Genomic DNA, 20,853 nt, shown 5'->3' with positions numbered 1-20,853 from the left:
CTTGTGAGAAACCTTGAGACAGAGGCACTGAGCTAAGCTGCACCCAGATTCCTGACGCACAGGATCTGTGAGATAATAAATATTTGATGTTGTAGGCTGCTAAAATTTGGGCTAATTGGTAATGCAGTAATAGATAATACAATGTCGATTCACCCCAAATTGATTAATAGATTCAATGCAACCCTAACCAAAATCCCAGAAAGATTTTTTGTAGAAATTGTCAAGCTGGCTTTAAAATTTACATGATAAAGCAAAGGAACTAGAATAGTCAAAACAATTTTGAGAAAGAAGAGCAAAGTTAGAGAACTCACAGTACCTGATTTCAAGAAGTACTACAAAACTAGAGTAATTAAGATAGTGTAGTATTAGCAAAAGGACAGACCCATAGATCTGGAACAGAGTCCAGACACAGACCCACACATATATGGTCAATTGATCTTTTGGCAAGAATGCAAAGGCATTTCTTTTTTTCTTTTGAGACTGAGTTTCTCTCTTGCTGCCCAGGCTGGAGTGCAATGGTGCAATCTTGGCTCACCGCAACCTCCGCCTCCCGGGTTCAAGTGAGTCTCCTGCCTCAGCTTCCCGAGTAGCTGGGACTATAGGCGCCTGCCACTACGCCTGGCTAATTTTTTTGTATTTTTAGTAGAGACGGGGTTTCACTGTGTTAGCCAGGATGGTCTCGATCTCCTGACCTCGTGATCCGCCCGCCTCGGCCTCCCAAAGTGCTGGGATTACAGGCGTGAGCCACCGCGCCTGGCGAACTGCTGCTTTTTGAAAGAACATTATTAAGAAAAAGAAGGAAAAAAAATAAACCATCTTGTGAGAAAAATATTTGCAAAACATATCTTGGATAAAGGAATTGTAAGCAGAATACATATAGAACTTTCAAAAGTCAATAATAACACAAACAACTCAGCCAAAAAAATATGCAAAATATTTAAAGACACTTCACCAAATAAAATATACAAATGGGAAATAAGCATATGAAAAGATGCTTAATATCCTTAGTCATTAAGGAAATGCATATTAAACCACAGTGAGATACTACTTCATATCTACTAGAACGGCTAAAATATAAAAGATTGACAATATCCAGAGAAATGAAAGTCTACAACCACACAGACTGCTCGTAAATGCTCAAAATAGTTTTATTTGCAATAGTTAAAAACTGGAAATAACCCAACTGTTCATTGTCAGGTGAATGGATAAACAAATTGTGGTATATTGAAACAATGGAACGCAACCTAGATGAGCTTTCGATACATGCAAAGATATAGGTGGGTCTCAAAATAATTATATTGAGTGAAAGAAGCCAGCCCCTCCGGCCCCCGCCAAGAAAAGCATATGCTAGTTGATTCCACTTATATAGAACTCTCGAAAATGCAAACTATACTGGCAGAAAGATGAGTGGTCACTTGGAAATGGGGGCTGGGAAAGACAGAAGGGAGGGACTAAAGAGGCATGAGAAAATGTATGGGGATCATTATCTTGATTGTGGTGATAGTTTCATATGTCAAAACTTATCAAATTGTCCTTGTGCAATATGCGTAATATACTGTATGTCAATTCTACCTTAATAAAGCAGTTAACTTTAAAAAATTATTTTATAATTTTCACATTGTATTGAGAATTTTTTCCTTGGCCCATTTTTACAAGGGAAGATGATATCCATAGTCATGCTTGACTAGGCACTCACCAATTATCAGAATCAGAAAAACAGGGATTAAAGGATTAAATGATTTTTTTTCCTCTTTGAAAATTATGATTCTTTTTACTTGCAGAATTCAGCTTCTTCAATTAATACACTTCAACATTTGGCTGAAATGTGGAGCGTTTTAGTAAAGGCAGGAGGGAAATAAATGAAAGATAAGAAAACATTACATTTAAAATAACTACCATACTGTTTTGTTCATTATCATTGTTGATCTCTTATCTCAGTCTGACCAAAATACTATTAAATATTATTAATTTCGCTACTGTGGAACTTCAAGTCTGGAGCCAAATGATAGAAAAAACGGAGTTCTGTCAGAAAAGAAATGTGACTCTTATTCAGCTCCTGATCCAGCTTTTTTTTTTTTTTTTTTTGAGACCAAGTCTCACTCTGTCACCCAGGCTGGAGTGCAGTGGTGTGATCTTGGCTCACTACAACCTCCGCCCCTGGGTTCAAGCAATTCTCCTGCCTCAGCCTCCTGAGTAGCTGGGACTACAGGCGCGTGCCACCATGCCCGGCTAATTTTTTGTAGTTTTAGTAGAGACAGGGTTTCACCGTGTTAGCCAGGATGGTCTTGATCTCCTGACCTCGTGATCCACCCGCCTCGGCCTCCCAAAGTGTTGGGATTACAGGCGTGAGTCACCATGCCCGGACTTTTTTTTTTTTTTTCTTTTCTTTTCTTTTTTTTTTTTTGAGACCAAGGCTCACTCTGTTGCCCTAGGCTGGAATGCAGTGGCACGATCTCGGCTCACTGCAACCTCTGCCTCCCGGGTTCAAGCGATTCTCCTGTTTCAACCTCCAGAGTAGCTGGGACTACAGGCTCCTGCCACCACAGCCGGTTAGTTTTTGTATTTTTAGTAGAGATGGGGTTTCATCATGTTGGCCAGGTTGGTCTCAAACTCCTGAGCTCAAGTGATCTGCCCGCCTCGGCCTCCCAAAGTGCTGGGATTACAGGCGTGAGCCACCGCGCCCTGCCCTGATCCAGCTATTTTTCATGTGTAAAGGCAGACATTTTCAGACATTTCAGGAGTCATGTCCCTCTCTAAAAAGATAATTGGAAGCAATAATATAATGCCATAGAAATATTAATCAGAATCAAGTAAGCTCTAGATATGAGAAACATTGGTAAGCAATGAAACCAACAAAAGCAATAAATATACATACCTTTTAATAATATGATTGTGATAAAAAGCAATTTTGGGAAAAAGGTAAGATAAAAAAATTAAAACTCGCCAGGTGCAGTGACTCACGCCTGTAATTCTAGCACTTTGGGAGGCCAAGGTGGGTGGATCACGAGGTCAGGAGATTGAGATCATCCTGGCTAACACGGTGAAACCCCGTCTCTACTAAAAAATACAAAAAATTAGCCAGGCGTGGTGGCGGGTGCCTGTAGACCCGGCTACTTGGGAGGCTGAGGCAGGAGAATGGCGTGAACCCGGGGGGCGGAGCTTGCAGTGAGCCGAGATCGCACCACTGCACTCCAGCCTGGGCGACAGAGCAAGACTCTGTTTCAAAAAAAAAAAAAAAAATTCAAACCCAGATATTTCAACAACATATTTGATATATGGGTAGGGTTAAAGTGTGTTAAATTTCTTGATGGGCATGGGGTGGGGTGGATGTAATCTTTACTTTTCATGATTAATTCAAATAGTAAATAGTTTCAAATATGGAATTAAAATTAGAAATTAAGGAAAATAACAGTAGAATAAAAATAATATACAAGTCTCGCCGGGCGCGGTGGCTCACGCCTGTAATCCCAGCACTTTGGGAGGCCGAGACGGGCGGATCACGAGGTCAGGAGATCGAGACCATCCTGGCTAACACGGTGAAACCCCGTCTCTACTAAAAAAAATACAAAAAACTAGCCGGGCGAGATGGCGGGCGCCTGTAGTCCCAGCTACTCGGGAGGCTGAGGCAGGAGAATGGCGTAAACCCGGGAGGTGGAGCTTACAGTGAGCTGAGATCTGGCCACTGCACTCCAGCCTGGGCCACAGAGCCAGACTCTGTCTCAAAAAAAAAAAAAAAAAAAAAAAAAAAAAAAAAAAAAAAAAATATATATATATATACACACACACACACACACACACACACACACAAGTCTCACAAATCCTAGAGGAAAAAATAGAGATCAATGAAAACTGAATAACCCTAGCAAAAGTCAGAAAGGAAAAAAGTGAAACACCAAGAACACAGGGGCCAGGTGCAGTGGCTCAATCCTGTAATCCCAGCACTTTGGGAGGCCAAGGCAGGAGGATAGCTTGAGCTCAGGAGTTCAAGATCAGCCTGGGCAATATAGCAAGACCTTGGCTTTACAAAAAATCAAAAAAATTAGCTGGGCATGGTGGTATTACTTTGGAGGCTGAGGTGGGAGTATCACTGGAGCCCAGGAGGTCAGGGCTTCAGTGAGCTGTGATTGTGCCACTGCACTCCAGCCTGGGCAACAGAACAAGACCCTGTCTCAAAAAGCAACCTCCGCCCATCGCCCGCAAAACAAAGAACACACAGGAAGCAGCAAGCATAAAATAATATAAATAAGACCAAAAGTAAGTTGTCACAATAAGCATGATAGGGTAAATTTCTTCTTTAAAAGACAAAAGACTTTCATATTGAGGAAACAAAGAAAAACACAGCTATATGCTGTTTATCAAAGACACAAATGACAAGCAAATGTTAAAAATAAAATTTGGGGCCGGGCATGGTGGCTCACACCTGTAATCCCAGCACTTTGAGAGGCCGAGACAGGTGGATTACCTGAGGTCAGGAGTTTGAGACCAGCCTGGCCAACATGGTGAAACCCCGTCTCTACTAAAAATACAAAAATTAGCCTGGTGTGGTGGCGGGCGCCTGTAATCCCAGCTACTTGGGAGGCTGAGGCAGGAGAATTGCTTGAACATTGGAGGCAGAGGTTGCAGTGAGCCGAGATCGCACCATTGCATTCCAGCCTGGGCGACAGAGTGAGACTTGGTCTAAAAAAAAAAAAAAAAAAAAAAATAGCCAAAGCTATACCAAACAAATTCTGATGAAAAAGAAAGAGTTGTGGAAATTTTAATAATAGGCAAAGCAGAATTCACAGCAGCAAACATTTGATAAGACAAAAATGGATATTTTATAATTATATAATATATAGTTGATGAACGTTTCTGTACTCCCAGTAGTGGCAAAATACAGACAGAAGAGCAGGTAGAAACACAAAGAACAGTAGAAAAGGCAGAAAAGGTTGTGCCCTGTGAGAGTATTTCCACCCCAATAGGCAGAACAAACTCTTCTCCTTTAAGCTTCAAGAATACTGTTTTATAATGATGTGTAATTCACATTTTAACTCACACTAACGTGCTTACTGTCCTAGGACATTATATTTTAAAGAACACCATTTCTAATTGTGAGTTAAATATATTTTTCTCTAATTAAAGAGCTTTTCCCACGTTAGTGAGCTGGGGAAAGGCTCACTGGGCAAGAATACAGTTTGTCCTGTCAGTACACCTGCTTCAGTCTTATTAGTGTGCCAAGTGAGGCGACATCAAAAAGGATAGCAAAGTACGTGGGCCAGGCCTCTTTTCCTCCCCATCCCACTCCCATTCCTTTGCAGGAATGATAATGAGGCACTGTGATGCGGTGAAAAAAACCAGTAGACTAGAAGTAACTATTCTAGCCCCAGGCAGGCCTTAATAGTTTTTATCGCCTTTGGGCACCTCTTATCAGTCTATATACTTTTATCACCTGCAAAGTGACAGCAGCCAAGAATCTAAAACCAATACCTATCGTGCCTTTTCCCTCTCCTGTTATGATCACATAAACTCAGAATTTTTTAAAAATTTACTTTGAGGCCAGGTGCGGTGGCTCACGCCTGTAATCCTAGTACTTTGGGAGGCCAAGGCAGGTGGATTGCCTGAGCTCAGGAGTTCGAGACCAGCCTGGGCAACATGGTGAAACCTCGTCTCTACTAAAATACAAAAAATTAGCCGGGTGTGGTGACGTGTGCCTGTAGTCGCAGCTACTTGGGAGGCTGAGGCAGGAGGATTGCTTGAACCTGGGAGGTGGAGGTTTCAGTGAGCCTAGATCATGCCATTGCACTCCAGCCTGGGAGAGACTCCGTCTCAAAAAAAAAAAAAAATTTACTTTGAAATAACTATAGACTTATAGGAAGTTGCAAAAATAGTACAAAGTGCCCCATGTGCCCTTCCCCGAGTTTTTCCCAGTGGTGAGATCTTATGAAGACATAGTATATCAAAACCAGGAAACTGATATTGGTAAATTACTGTTAACTATACTATAGACATTCAGTCTTCACCATTTCACCATTCTTAACCTTCTCATAATACAAGTTGGGAAATATTCCCTTCTCTTCAGTTTTCTGGAATAGTTTCTGTAGAATTGGTGCTAAAACTCATAGAATTTTAAAACTGAAAGACACCCTCGAAATCACCCAGTACTGACTGGAACATTGATTTGACTATAAAGACACCAGAGACCCCATTTTTTCTCTCCAGGTAGCCAAAATCAATGGTAGATTTCTATACCTTGGAGGATTAAAAAAGGAATAAAATGACTATTCTTAACACAGTGTACAAAGAAGACAGTCTGTTCAGAAATAGCTGAAAAGCCATTTCCTAACAAATTTGACATTTTCTGTCTTCACTGCACTATAAAAACAAGAAATGACAAATGAATTCAAATGTTGAGGAAAGAATGAACCAGAAACAGGGTCTTCTGGTTTTCCCCAGAAGCCTATCCTGAGGCAAGCATTCCAGTGCAAGTATAATAATTATTTAGAAGGTGCAAAACCAAAACAAACCAAAAAGAAACCACCACAGTAGAATGGGGAAGTTACTGGGGAAGTAAGAAAGGCAAGGCAGCCAATAAATGATGTATTACTAAGTCAGTTACCACTGTGGGTTCCTGGAACTTACTGGTCCTGGGGACATTCTGAGAACCAGTACAAAACACACACATACACCTCGGTTATTCCACCCAGGGCAGAAAGAGCTGAGATATTTATACACCAACTTCTCTCAGGCATTGAGTGAGAGCAACCAGAGGGGCATTCATTCCCTGGCACTTCTGGCCTGCTTGCATAAGCACCAGTGGCAGTGGGTTCCAGCAATGGAGAATGCCCTAAACAAAGAAGTCCTTGAGCTGGTAAGTTTGAAGTCAAGCTGTGTGCTCAGAAGTGGTAAAGGTGAGAGGATAAAGGCAGCCCACCTACACCTGCGTGTGTCACAGCAGGGTAGGAGACTTACCTTGTTAACACGTGAGAGAAATTATCTTCCGAAGAAGGATTTGTATGATTTTAGGAGGAAAATGTGAATGTTGTGATTTATTTCAAGATTACTTAAATTATAGAATATTTCTGGGGGTTTATTTGTCAAAAATAACACTCCTTTGAGGTTGTGCCTTCAGAAATAATCTGTGAAGACAAAAAGAGACTGGCAAGGTACAGTCTTTGCATAGAGTATTTCTATTCACTTTAAATTAATGCAAACTTAAATATCATCATCTTATTCTCTTTACTTTAGCATGTTAAAAGAATTACATTAATTTATTTGTGCTAAATGAGAAGGTACCCTGAATGAGAAAAAAAGGTAATGGGTTGCATGCTGAGAATAACCTATGGATTAATATTTAAAGTTTCTTAAGAGATGATGTAATAATAAAGTCCCTGGGACAGAGAGTATAATGGCATTAGTCATAGATTTCTGGAAATGCTAATCCAACGTCTTTTAACACTGGAGGTTTTTTTATTCATAGAAATCTGTATTAATTATTGATCCAAAATATGCTTAGGTTGTATCTGATTCTTTCTTAATAGTCTATGATGGAATTGTATAATTTTTGGTATTTATTTTTTTCACTCTGGTCCATAGCCACCAAATCTTGATATTTTTCACTTTCAGAAGTTTCTCATAGCTCTGCAAATGTTGGAGAATTTTGAAGAATATAATTTGACAGGTTAATTTGAATGCTAAAGATTGTCATAATTTAATATTACCAGGGAGAAATGAATATTCACTTTTCCAAAAATACAGAAGGAAATGACTTACTCTTGGAGAACTTTAAAAAATAATATGCATGAATATTTTAAACTTAATGTGATTTCTATGAATCATAGCCAATATAATACTGTAAATTTATAGATTAGGGTTGAAAATTTTTGGACTTTGGACAATCTTCACTCTTTCACATCTTCCTGGCCCAGAAATCTGAGCAACTCACCTTACTTACAAAGATTTAATAGGAGAGGTGAAGTAAGTTTTCATGTTTCTAAAACTTCATTAATTGTATAAACAGTATACACATTCACCAGTACATTATGAAAATAAGCTACAAAACAATTGTAACTTAAGCCACACTTAAAATAATTTAGCCAAATACTGTTAATGAAAAGGAAGGCTTGCTGTTTGCTTTCAAGCAAATCAACATTTCTTCAAGTTGTCAATATTATTCTACAAATAATTAGCATTGGTTAGGGAGACTGTGTTATTGGTTCAGTATAGGAAAAAGTGATAGAGAGCATCAGGTTATAGAATCTTATTATTCTGTGTCCTTTTCATTTTATTTATTTATTTATTTATTTATTTATTTATTTATTTATTTTGAGAGAGAGTCTCACTCTTGTCACCCAGGCTGGAGTGCAGTGGCACAATCCTGGCTCACTGCAACCTCTGCTTCCTGGGTTCAACCAATTTTCCTGCCTCAGCCTCCCAAGTAGTTGGGATTAGAGGCACCCGCCACCATGCCTAGCTAATTTTTTTTTTTTTTTTTTTGGTATTTTTAGTAGAGACGGGGTTTTACCATCTTGGCCAGGCTGGTCTCGAACCCGTGACCTCAGGTGATCTGTCCGCCTTGGCCCCCCAAAGTGTTGGCATTACAGGCGTGAGACACTGCACTCAGCCTTCTGTGTCCTTTTTAAACTTAAGGTTCTGATAATTTCTAATTATAGGTTCTAATAATAGAAATATGTAGTAAATTTATTCCTCTTCTTTTTAAAAATCCTTGATTGCTGAATTCCTGCAAATTGTTCCTACAAAATTTGTAATCATTGTCAGTGGTGCTTGGTCAATGTACCATTGTTAAAACCAGCCTTGAAAAATAGACAACTGTTTCTATACAAGTGGTCATGCAGTTAATAATTTCTTCAGAAAGGCACTGCTACACTATTTCTATGCTATTCTGAGGAGTCCCTTTGTCAGTTAATATGTATTTCACCCATAAGGCCTCACGTTCTTGGAGCTATCTCCTGAGCTGATGACCAGCCTAAGGGCACAGAGTAAACCACAACAATTTGTCCCCCGAGAAGATCCTGCCAAGTTGCCTAAAATGATAAACATCCTTAATAATTACTTCATATTTTTATCCTATTCAGGCATGTAGTAGATATTCAACATATATTTGCTGAATTCGTATTTTTGTTGTTGTCATTGTTTTTAATAATAAAGAATTAGTCTCTTGAGGCCAGGAATGGTGGGTCACCCAATACCTTGGGAAGCTGAGGTGGCCCGATCGCTTGAGCTCAGGAGTTCAAGACCAGCCTGGGCAACATGGTGAAACCCTGCCTCTACAAAAAACACAAACATTAGCTGGGCGTGGTGGCACAGCCTGTAGTCCCAGCTACTTGGGGGGCTGAGGTGGGAGGATTGCTTGAGCCTGGGAGGTGGAGGTTGCAGTGAGCCGAGATCATGCCATTGCACTCCAGCCTGAGCCACAGAGTGAAAACTTGCCTCAAAAAAAAAAAAAAAAAAAAAGAAGAAGAAGGAAAAGAATGATTCTCTAGATTCAATTTACAGGAAATACAGAGGACAGACTTACGCGTTAGCTACACCAAGGAATTCAATCAGCAAAGTCTAGATCATGGGAAATGTTACAGAATGAATGACCCAGTTTCATTAACAAATTGTAAAGGGGGAGAACAAAAGAGGCAGATAGGGAACCTACAGATTAAAAAGAAATAAAAGCCATATAAAAAAAAGAGGCAAAATTAAACTACAGTGTGTATGGGTGTGTGCTTAGGTGAGGAAACTATAAAAGAATGAGGTGATTACCATAAAAGCCAGGAGAATGGTTACTCTTAAGAGACAGGGTGCAGGGCCGGGTAGAAGGTTTCTAGGGTGGTCAGGTATGATTCTTTCTTCTGACATGGATGGTAGTTACAAAGGTGTCTTGCCTTACAATAATGCATTCAACTGTAAAATCATTTTATATGATTTTCTACAGATGTGTTATACTTTTAAAAGTTTAAGAAATACACAACAAGAAATATACATATATGCAGAGAATCATTAGAATGATTCTCCTTAAATAATAATTAAAATAATTAGAAGTGATGCTTTTTGAGTAGTTTTACCTGTAATTTTAATATAGCTTACCTAAGTAAACTATACAATTGCAAGTTTATACAATTCGATTTTTTTTTTCTTTTTGAGACAGTGTCTGGCTCTGTTGCTCAAGCTGGAGTGCAGTGGTACGATCTCAGCTTACTGCAGCCTCTGCCTCCCAGACTCAAGCGATCCTCCCACTTCAGTCTCCCAAGTAGCTGGGACTACAGGAGTATGCCACCATGCTCAGCTAATTAAAAAACTTTTTTTGTAGAGATGGGGTTTTGCCATGTTGCCCAGGCTGGTCTCAAACTCCTGTGCTCAAGTGATCCACCTGTCTCAGCCTCCCAAAGCACTGGGATTACAGGCATGAGCCACTGTGCCTGACTACAATTTAATTTTTAATAATGGCTATACTTAACAACCAGCTCACAAAATTCCTGAAAATTTAACAATGAGTGTTAAAAATTTAACAACAGCAAGCTAAGTGTGAGCCACTTTAGCACACTCTTGTATTCATCCTAACAATTCCCCGACTTTCTTGTGCTTTTTAAATTTAGTTTTTAAAAGCAAATGCATACTTGCAGTTTTAAAAATCAAATAGTTCTCCATTTTCTGATCCTCAGAGGCAGCAGTTTCAAGTATTTTATCTGATTCTTTTGGTATTGACCTCCACCTCTCAAAATTAGATACCTCTTGATTTTTCAGTTTTGGACATGGCTATAGACTGAATGATTGTGTTCCCACCTCCACTCCAATTCATATGTTGAAATTCTAACCTCCAGTGTGATGGTAGAGATGGGGCCTTTGGGAAGTGATATAGGTCACTAGGGTAGAGCTCTCATGAATGGGATTAGTGCCCTCATAAGAGACCCCAGAGAGCTTACTTGCCCGTTTCTGTCATGGGAAAAGACAGCCACCTACAAGCCAGGAAGCAAGTCCTCACCAGACTCTGAATCTACCAGTGCCTTGATTTTGGACTTCTCAGCCTCCAGAACTGTGAGAAATTTCTGTTGTTTATAAACCGCCCTGTTTATGGTACTCTGTTATAGTAGCCTGAACAGACTAAGACAGACATCATTTATTGACTTTCCATTATGGGACGTAAGGATTAAATTCTCTCTCATTCCCTACCCAGCTACACACATACACATTTCCTATCCCTCCAGGTTTCACATATGGTTATATTCTAATTTTAGTTAGATCAGTAAAGGAAAATGTTATTTACTGCTCAGATGTGTAATATACTATGATTATTCTTCCTTTCCAACTTTTTGGTTTTTTCCTGAAGCTAATAACTGTTCTGGGTTTCTTTTTTTCTCATTTTTTCCCTTTTGTTTGGTTTCCTAAATCCATATCCTCAGACTTTCTCTCACTTGCATAAATCCTTCATATTCAAACGTATTAAGTTTATGAGTTCATCTACCTAAAAAGTCTCTTCTGGAACCATGTGGTCTGCTCCAATCTGGATTTGTTTCTCTAAGTCTGCTCAATGTCTGCTATTTGGAGACTTTCTCATCAGGGATTCCCTTTACCCCTCTTACGCTGCATCCCCTGTTTCTTGTTTCTTGGATCCCATATTCACCTTCTTTCCTTGTTTATACTTTTGTATTGGTGAAACAACATCCTCTAAAGTTTCTTGAGAAATGCATACGGGAGGTAAAAATTCCTGTACTCTTGCATGTCTGAAAATGTCCTTAATTCTGCCCTCAAACTCATTTAGAGTTTGCCTGATTTTAGAATTCTAGGTAGGAAATGATTTTCCTCAGAATTATAAAGACATTGATTGCTTCAGTGTTGCTGTTGAGAAGTCTGATCTTGATTCTATATGTAAAATCAGTTTCTCCTCTCTGGAAATTTATGGGACCATTTCTTTGTCTTTGTCCCCAGTATTTTAAAATTTTACAATGAAACCTTGTGGTTCTGATTTACTCCTGGAAGAGTTTGTTAACTTTATTTTATATATTTTTTTGAGATAGGGTCTTGCTCCTTTGCCCAGGCTGGAGTGAAGTGGGGCAATCTCAGCTCACTACAATCTCCGCCTCCTGAGCTCAAGCAATCCTCTCACCTCAGCTTCCTGAGTTGCTGGGACCACAGGTGTGTGCCACCACATCTGGCTAATTTTCATAATTAAAAATTAAATACAAAATTAAATTAAGGCCAGGCGCAGTGGCTCAAGCCTGTAATCCCAGCACTTTGGGAGGCCGAGACGGGCGGATCACGAGGTCGGGAGATCGAGACCATCCTGGCTAACACGGTGAAACCCCGTCTCTACTAAAAAATACAAAAAACTAGCCAGGCGAGGTGGCGGGCGCCTGTAGTCCCAGCTACTCGGGAGGCTGAGGCAGGAGAATGGCGTGAACCCGGGAGGCGGAGCTTGCAGTGAGCTGAGATTCGGCCACTGCACTCCAGCCTGGGCAACAGAGCGAGACTCCGTCTCAAAAAAAAAAAAAAAAAAAATTAAATTAAACATGGTTTTGCCATATTGCCCAGGCTGGTCTCGAACCCAGGCTCAAGTGATCCACCTGCTTCGGCCTCCCAAAGTGCTGGGATGACGAGTGTGAGCCACTGTGCCTGGCCTTGACTTCCTTAACTTTAAATTCAAATCTTTGAGGCTTTAAAATCCAAAACGATTAGAATTTTCATACACACACATACATATAACCATGCTGTTCTTTTTTCTTTTCTTTTCTTTTTTGAGGCAGAGTTTCACTGGTTGCCCAGGCTGGAATGTAATGGCGTGATTTCGGCTCACCGCAACCACTGCCTCCCAGGTTCAAGCGATTCTCTTGCCTCAGCCTCCCGAGTAGTAGCTGGGATTACAGGCATGCACCACCACGCCCAGCCAATTTTGTATTTTTAGTAGAGACAGGGTTTCTCCATGTTCGTCAGGCTGGTCTCGAACTCCCAACCTCAGGTGATCCACCCACCTTGGCCTCCCAAAGTGCTGGGATTACAAGTGTGAGCCACTGTGCCTAGCCAACCATGCTGTTCTTATTTCATGAAGGCAGTATCTTTTCTTGTCTCTTATTAGTGGTCTGTTTTTTTGGTTTTTTTTTTGTTTTTTTTTTTTTTGAGGTTTCTATATTTGGATCATTTATTTCCTTCAAGTTTTCTCCTCTGTTTGCTTCTCTGTCTTTCATGCCACAAGCTTTCCTCAGATGTCCAGTGATGGCTGGTTATCTGTACTTATTTCCTTCTCCTTCTCCTTCTCCTTCTTCCTCTTCCTCTTCCTCTTCTTTTTTTGAGGCAGAGTCTGGCTCTGTCGCCCAGGCTGGAGTGCAGTGGCGGGATCTCAGCTCACTGCAAGCTCCGCCTCCTGGGTTTACGCCATTCTCCTGCCTCAGCCTCCTGTGTAGCTGGGACTACAGGCGCCCGCCACCACGCCCGGCTAGTTTTTTGTATTTTTTAGTAGAGACGGGGTTTCACCTTGTTAGCCAGGATGGTCTTGATCTCCTGACCTAGTGATCCGCCCGTCTCAGCCTCCCAAAGTGCTGGGATTACAGGCTTGAGCCACCACGCCTGGCCTGTTTCTTATTATTTTATTTGTTTTTTGAGACGGAGTCTCACTCTGTCTCCTAGGCTGAAGTGCAGTGACGTGATCTCAGCTCACTGCAACCTCTATCTTCTGGGTTCAAGTGATTCTCGTGCCTCAGCCTCCCGAGTAGCTGGGACTACAGGCGCATGCCACCACACCCAGCTAATTTTTTGAATTTTTAGTAGAGACAGGGTTTTGCCATGTTGGCCAGGCTGGTCTTGAACTCCTGACCTCAGGTGATCCACCCACCTCAGCCTCCCAAAGCGCTGGGATTACTGGTGTGAGCCACCGCGCCCAGCCATCTGTGCTTATGTATAAGTGGGGAGCCAAAAAAACAAGATTGGAGGCTCTGTGTAGTTGGCTACACGGAAGCTATAAGCTTCCTTGCCTAGTTGGGCCATGAGTTGTAAGACTCCCTTCATACCAGTATTTTGAAGTCTTTTCCCTTGTTGGCCAGACTCTCCAGAGAAGTCTCTTCTAAATTTCATGGAGGGTGTAACCCTAACGGCCAGCATTTTGAGTGCCTGGTGGGAGAAGAGGGCAGGAGTCTCAACATTCAGTATGTCAACTTTTGCTTAACCGCTGTCCTCAGGACAGTACCTTGGCCCCTAGCTGTCCCTTATGTTTTCCAGTTCAGAGAACTTTTGCTTTGCTCTCTCTAGACAAAAAAGTGTCCGGTTTTGTGCCCAAGTGAAGGAGAAGCAGTTGCCTGACTGCAAGGTGGTTATATTAGTCTCCTAGGTATTTGCAGTAACAAAATACTCCAAAGTGGATGACTTAACACAACAGAAATTCATTGTCTCACAGTTCTGGAGGCTAGAAGTCCATGATCAAGGTGTCTGCAGGGCCATGTTCCCCCTGAAACCTGCAGAGGAGACTCTTTCCCTGCCTCTGTGTAGTTTGTGGTGGTTTGCTGGCAATCTTTGACATCCCTTGGCTTGAAAGTGCATAACTCCAGTCTCTTTATCATTACGTGGTGTTCTCCCCATGGGTCTTTGTTTTTACATGGCTGTCTTCTTATAAGGACAACAGTCATATTGGATTAGGGGCCCAACGTACTCTGTATGACCTCATCTTAATGAATTACATCTGCAACAACCCTATCTCCAAATAAGGTCACATTCTAAAGTACTGGGGGTTAGGACTTCAACATATTTTTTCAGAGGAGGGTTGGAGGGATGAGAGGTGGCGGGGTAGTCACAATTCAACCCCTAACAGTGGGGAAAGGATTTGGTGCTGTAACTGCTTGTTAAACAAATTTTCAACCAACTCCTTCTACTTCACCCCTCACTTCCAAAGGTTACCTGCTGTTGCCAATTCCTGAGTCTTCTAGGGGGTTCCCTCAGTGTAAACTGATTTGCTTCTTAGTTGTTTTTCAACACCAGTTTAAAACTCAGTTTTCTCAGATCTGCTATTCAACCAGCACTCATTTAAAAGCTTTCTGGCTGACAAGATGTTGCTACTGTTTTCTCTGATTTCTCTTCTTCATCAAGGTTTAGGCTCTAAAAAAATCTCCTTACTGTTATTGAAGTGGGGTTTGAAGGGGGAAAGAGACTTCGATGCTCAAGCCAGCATTTTTAGCCAGAAGTTCTCCTACATGCATCTTCCTTCTCTCCCTCTCAAATGGCACCTTTTTTCTTAATTCTCTCACATTTCAAACCACAACAAAACATTTAAGGAAAAAATGTTCTCTAATCTCTATATATGTAAATAATGGAGGGGTTGAGGGAGAGATGACGATAGGGAGAGAGAGAACCAAATCTGGCAGATTCAAAGCCCATACTCTATCATAGCACTCTGCCTCCATGAAGTATAAACAAACATCAATATCACACCACTCAAAGAGCAAACGGCTGAAAAGCAATATGACAATGCATATAAACAGCTATAAAAATGTTTAAAATCTCTGATGTAAGTAGTACCACTCTCAAGATTTTAGCCTAAGCCTATAATTAAACATAATGAAGTGACAACATGGACTCTGGCTTAGGAGAAATCAGTAGACCAAATATCCTGAAAAAAACCAACCCATTGTAAAAACCATAGAAATTCTAGATAAAATGCAAAAACATCTTTTAAAAGGCATAATTGAGCTTGTAAGAAGGAAAAGTCCTCAGGAGTGAAAAATAAAGAGAAAGCTACACACTAGCAAGGTAAATGACTGAAACCCTGGGCACTTGTGTCAACACCAGGGACCTAAAGTTTCGGGGTTTTTTTTTTTTCTTTTTTTAGATGCAGTTTCTCTCCTATTGCCCAGGCTGGAGTGCAATAGCACAATCTCGGCTCACTGCAAATTCTGCCTCCTGGGTTCAAGCGATTCTCCTGCCTCAGCCTTCTGAGTAGCTGGGATTACAGGCCCCCACCACCACACCTGGCTAATTTTTGTATTTTAGTAGTGACAGGGTTTTGCCATGTTGGTCAGGCTGGTCTTGAACTCCTTACCTCAGGTGATCCACCCGCCTCGGTCTCCCAAAGTGCTGGGATTACAGGCATGAGCCACCACTGTGCCCGGCCGAGTTTTGATTTTAATGATCTCAGGTGTGTAGAAGACAAGCTCTTGTGCTCAGGGAAAGTAGGGGGTTGACAATGAGACCTCTACATAAAGTCAGATCCTCAAAGGACAGTAAGGTAAAAAGAAATGTAAATAGAGAAAGAACATGGAAGAGATAGTCTTCTTCAGTATAACTGAGAAACACAAAATATGAAAAGAACATCTTCAAAGTTGTCAGAGAAAAAAAAGAGATCATTTAAAAGAAATAACAATTAGACTGGAGGCAGCAGCCAGAAGACAGTGGAACAAGACTTCGCATTGCGGAGAGAAAACCACAGCCAATGTAGAATTTGACACCTACCTAAATTACATATTTAAGAATAGGGGCAAAATGAGGTCATTTTCAGAAAACCAAAAACTAAAAGAGTAATTATTACCAAAAGATGCTCCTTAAAGGAGCTTTTAAGAATACACATCAGGATAAAGAAAAATGATCTCAGAAGGAAAGTCTGAGATTAACAATAATAATATCTAAGCTGGAAGTTAAAAACAAGATAGTGCTAAAATATTAGATATAACAATAACCTGTAAGACAAAAGGATGGTGATTAGCATTCTTAGTTTGGGAGGAGAGTGGAGCTATTGATTAACTTTAGATTGTAAGTACACGTGCCAAAATTTACACATAATCACTAAGAATAAAAACAGAGTCGGCCAGGCGCGGTGGCTCATGCCTGTAATCCCACCACTTTGGGAGGCTGAGGCAGGAGGATCGCTTGAGGCCAGGAGTTTGAGACCAGCCTAGTCAACATGGTGAAACCCTGCCTCTACTAAAAATATTTTTGAAAATTAGCTGTGCATGGTGGCGCAAGCATGTGATCCCAGCTACTCGGGAGGCTAGGAAGGAGAATCGCTCGACCCCGGGAGGCGGAGGTTGCAGTGAGCTGAGATCGAGTCACTGCACTCCAGTCTGAGTGACAAAGCAAGACACCGTCTCAAAAACAACAACAACAAACCCAGAGTGTATAACTTCCAAAATAGTAGGGGGAAAAATGTAGAATTGAAATCTGAAAGAAAACAGGAACGGCAGGGGAAAGAAAAAGAAAAAGCAGGAGAGATAGCACAAAATAAAATGGTAAAAATAATTCCAAATATGTTAGCAATTAATTAAAATTGCAATAAAGTATAAATGAATTAAACTCACCAGTTAAAGATGTCCTGGGATTGAATTAAAACAAAAACAATCTAGATATTTGCAGTATCCTAGAGAAAACCTAAAACACAAGGACAGTGTATTTGACATTATATCAGAATGATTGATGTTATCTGTTGTAGCAAATAACTCCTGAGATTATTGGGACTTAACACAACGAAGTGTATTTCTTGCTCACATTACAGTTCATCAAGTCAGGCTGCTGCTCTGGCTGTCTCTTCTTCAATCAGTCATAGGATTGAAGGAGAATAGGAATCTGGAATCCTTCAATCCTGCTTCTACCACCATGGAGTTCTTTGCCTCCAGCCACAGGAACGAGAGGAAGGGGAGAGGGGAATAGAAGACCACATTTATTTTAGGGGCCAAGGCTAGAAGTGATATACATCACTTCTGCTCACATTCCTCTAGCCAGAAGTCAGTTCACAGGGTCCCAACATAGCTGCAAAAAATGTTGGGAAATGTGTTCTCAGGAAGAGAAAATGAAGTCAGTGAGCATCTAGCCAGTTTCTGACACATGAAAAGGTTGAAAATTTAAAAAGATGGAAAGGGATATGCCAGGCAGACACTAACCAGAAGAACGCTAGAGTAGCTCTGTTCACATGAGACAAAATAGTCTTCCAGCCGGGCGTGGTGGTTCACGCCTGTAATCCCAGCACTCTGGGAGGCTGATGCATGTGGATCACCTGGGGTCAGGAGTTCAAGACCAGCCTGGCCAAAATGGTGAAACCCTGCCTCTACTAAAAATATTTTTTAAAATTAGCTGGGCATGGTGGTGCATGCCTGTGATCCCAGCTACTCGGGAGGCTAGCAAGGAGAATCACTCGAACCCAGGAGGTAGAGGTTGTGGTGAGCTATGATTGAACCACTGTACTCCAGCCTGGGCAACAGAGCAAGACTCCATCTCAAAACAAACAAAAAAAAAACACCAAAAACCAAACAAACAAAAAAGTCTTCCAAGCAAAATGCATTATTAGGAATAAAGGGACCAGGAGTGGTGGCTCATGCCTATAATTCCAGTACTTTGGGAAGCTGAGGGAAGCTGAGGCGGGAGGATCACTTGAGCCACTGTGTCCGGCCGAATGCACATTTTTTCTTAAGAGTACAAGAAACATTTATGAAAATGGACAATGTGGCCGGGCGCAGTGGCTCAAGCCTGTAATCCCAGCACTTTGGGAGGCCGAGGCGGGTGGATCACGAGGTCAGGAGATCGAGACTATCCTGGCTAACATGGTGAAACCCCGTCTCTACTAAAAATACAAAAAACTAGCCGGGCGTGGTGGCGGGCGCCTGTAGTCCCAGCTACTCGGAGGCTGAGGCAGGAGAATGGCGTGAACCTGGGAGGCAGAGCTTGCAGTGAGCCGAGATCGCGCCACTGCACTCCAGCCTGGGTGACACAGCGCGAGACTCTGTCTCAAAAAAAAAAAAAGAAAAAAAAAAAAAAGAAAATGGACAATGTACTTAGCTGTAAAGCAAGTCTCAACAAGCTTCCCAGAATCAGTATCATACAAATCATACTCTCCGATTATAGTGCAATTATGCTAAAAATAAATAACAAAAAAAAACAAAAGAAGACTGTGTATGAAAATGTTCATTCTAATGTTAATTACCTGTAGTAGTAAAAAAAATAGAAACAACTGAAATATCCAATGATATGAGTATGGCTAGATAAATTATGCTTTATCAATTCAATGGGCTATTGTATACCCATTAAATTATTTTTAAGTGGATTACGTTTAAGATATAAGTGAAAAGCGACCGGGCATGGTGGCTCACGCCTGCAATCCCAGCACTTTGGGAAGCCAAGGCGGGCGATCACCTGAGGTCAGGAGTTCAAGACCAGCCTGACCAACATGGAGAAACCCTGTCTCTACTAAAAATACAAAATTAGCCAGGCGGGTGGTGCATGCCTGTAATCCCAGCTGCTTAGGAGGCTGAGGCAGGAGAATTGCTTGAACCTGGTAGGCAGAGGTTGCAGTGAGCCAAGATCATGCCATTGCACTCCAGCCTGGGCAACAAGAGCATAGCTCCATCTCAAAAAAAAAAAAAAAAAGGTATAAGTGAAAAGTTTAAATCTATATGTTAGCTATTATTACAACTATGTGAAAAATATGTGTGCATCTAGACAGATTAGAAAGGTATAAGCAAATTAAAACAGTTGTTATATTATGGTGATGGGATTATGTGTAATTCTACTTTCAAAAGGATTTTCTGTGATGTGGTTATATTGTTTAATGTGAGTTAAAAGAATTGATAGAAGGCATGATCTCTGGGAGCAGAAGCTAGTTGTGGCTTAATATCCACTACCATTTCTTTTATGACAACAGAATTTTAGTTGGGTACATACATGCCCCAAACAAAAATACATTTCCCAGCCTCTCCTGGAGCTAGATGTTGTGATGAGACAAAGTTATAGCTAATGAAATATGAGAAATGGGAATCCTGAAACATAAAGAGTATGTCCTTCCTTTGTCTTTTCCCTCCATCTTGCTACCTAAAATCTTCGTTTGTTATTACACACACTATAGATGGAGTCTGATATGCATTTGATCAGATGAGAGACTACATCCCAAATTAATGAATGAAAACATGTGTGACTCATGAAGACAAATAGCTGTTTTTCTATTCAACCAGTGTCCAGTACAAGCTCTGAAAACAAGGGGATTATCACTTCATTTGTGAACATCAAATGACAATGCATTAATATCAAAGAGAGAACATTTATGTTAAATATATTCCAGTGAGAATCATACACATTTACTCCAATATTCTTTATCATGTAAGAGAATATTTTAGCAGAGAATGAGATCCTTTTTATAGGCTGCCGTGCCTGAATTAGATCAGCAATCAACCTACACGTTTTAGATGTTAAGTAAAATTAAAAATTGAATCTTTGAAGTTCAATAAATTATTGCACTTTAATTATCATAGCCTCTGTGTAAAGTTTGATATAATCCAACAGCCTGGATCACAAAAGAAATCAATAATTTATACTATATTAGGAATGACAATTTATCAATTAAAAATGAAATTGATAAATATTACTCCAAACAGACTTGATACTTGAAAAACATCCAAAGTAGATTAAAGCAGATGCAGCATTCTGTCTCAGGTGCTTCAATGCTCAATAATGATTAGTTATGCCATGTCACGCCTCCCGTAGCAATAAATCCATTATTACTTTTATTATAATTTAGAATAGGTCATTCACAAGCTGTTCTGTAAAAATGAATTTCAACTTAAAAAAAAATACTAGAAGCTGACTCAAAAGGAGCCTTTCATTCTATGAATTCTAATATTTATGCTAAGCATGGCCTGTTCAGATATTTGTTTAAATGAAGGAAAATCAAAATCGAATAAAAGTCCCACGGACTGATCTCTTGAACAAAACTGTATACTGCTAGTTCAAGGGCATCTAATAGAAATAATTTGTTTAGATTAAAATTCTGTCAGTAAAAGAATTTGTTCCTGGCCGGGCGCGGTGGCTCAAGCTTGTAATCCCAGCACTTTTGGGAGGCCGAGACGGGTGGATCACGAGGTCAGGAGATGGAGACCACCCTGGCTAACCCGGTGAAACCCCGTCTCCACTAAAAAA

The sequence above is a fragment of the Theropithecus gelada genome, chromosome X (genome assembly GCF_003255815.1).
Source record: "Theropithecus gelada isolate Dixy chromosome X, Tgel_1.0, whole genome shotgun sequence".
Classification (NCBI taxonomy): Eukaryota; Metazoa; Chordata; class Mammalia; order Primates; family Cercopithecidae; genus Theropithecus; species Theropithecus gelada.
Note: the sequence above shows the minus strand (reverse complement) of the source record.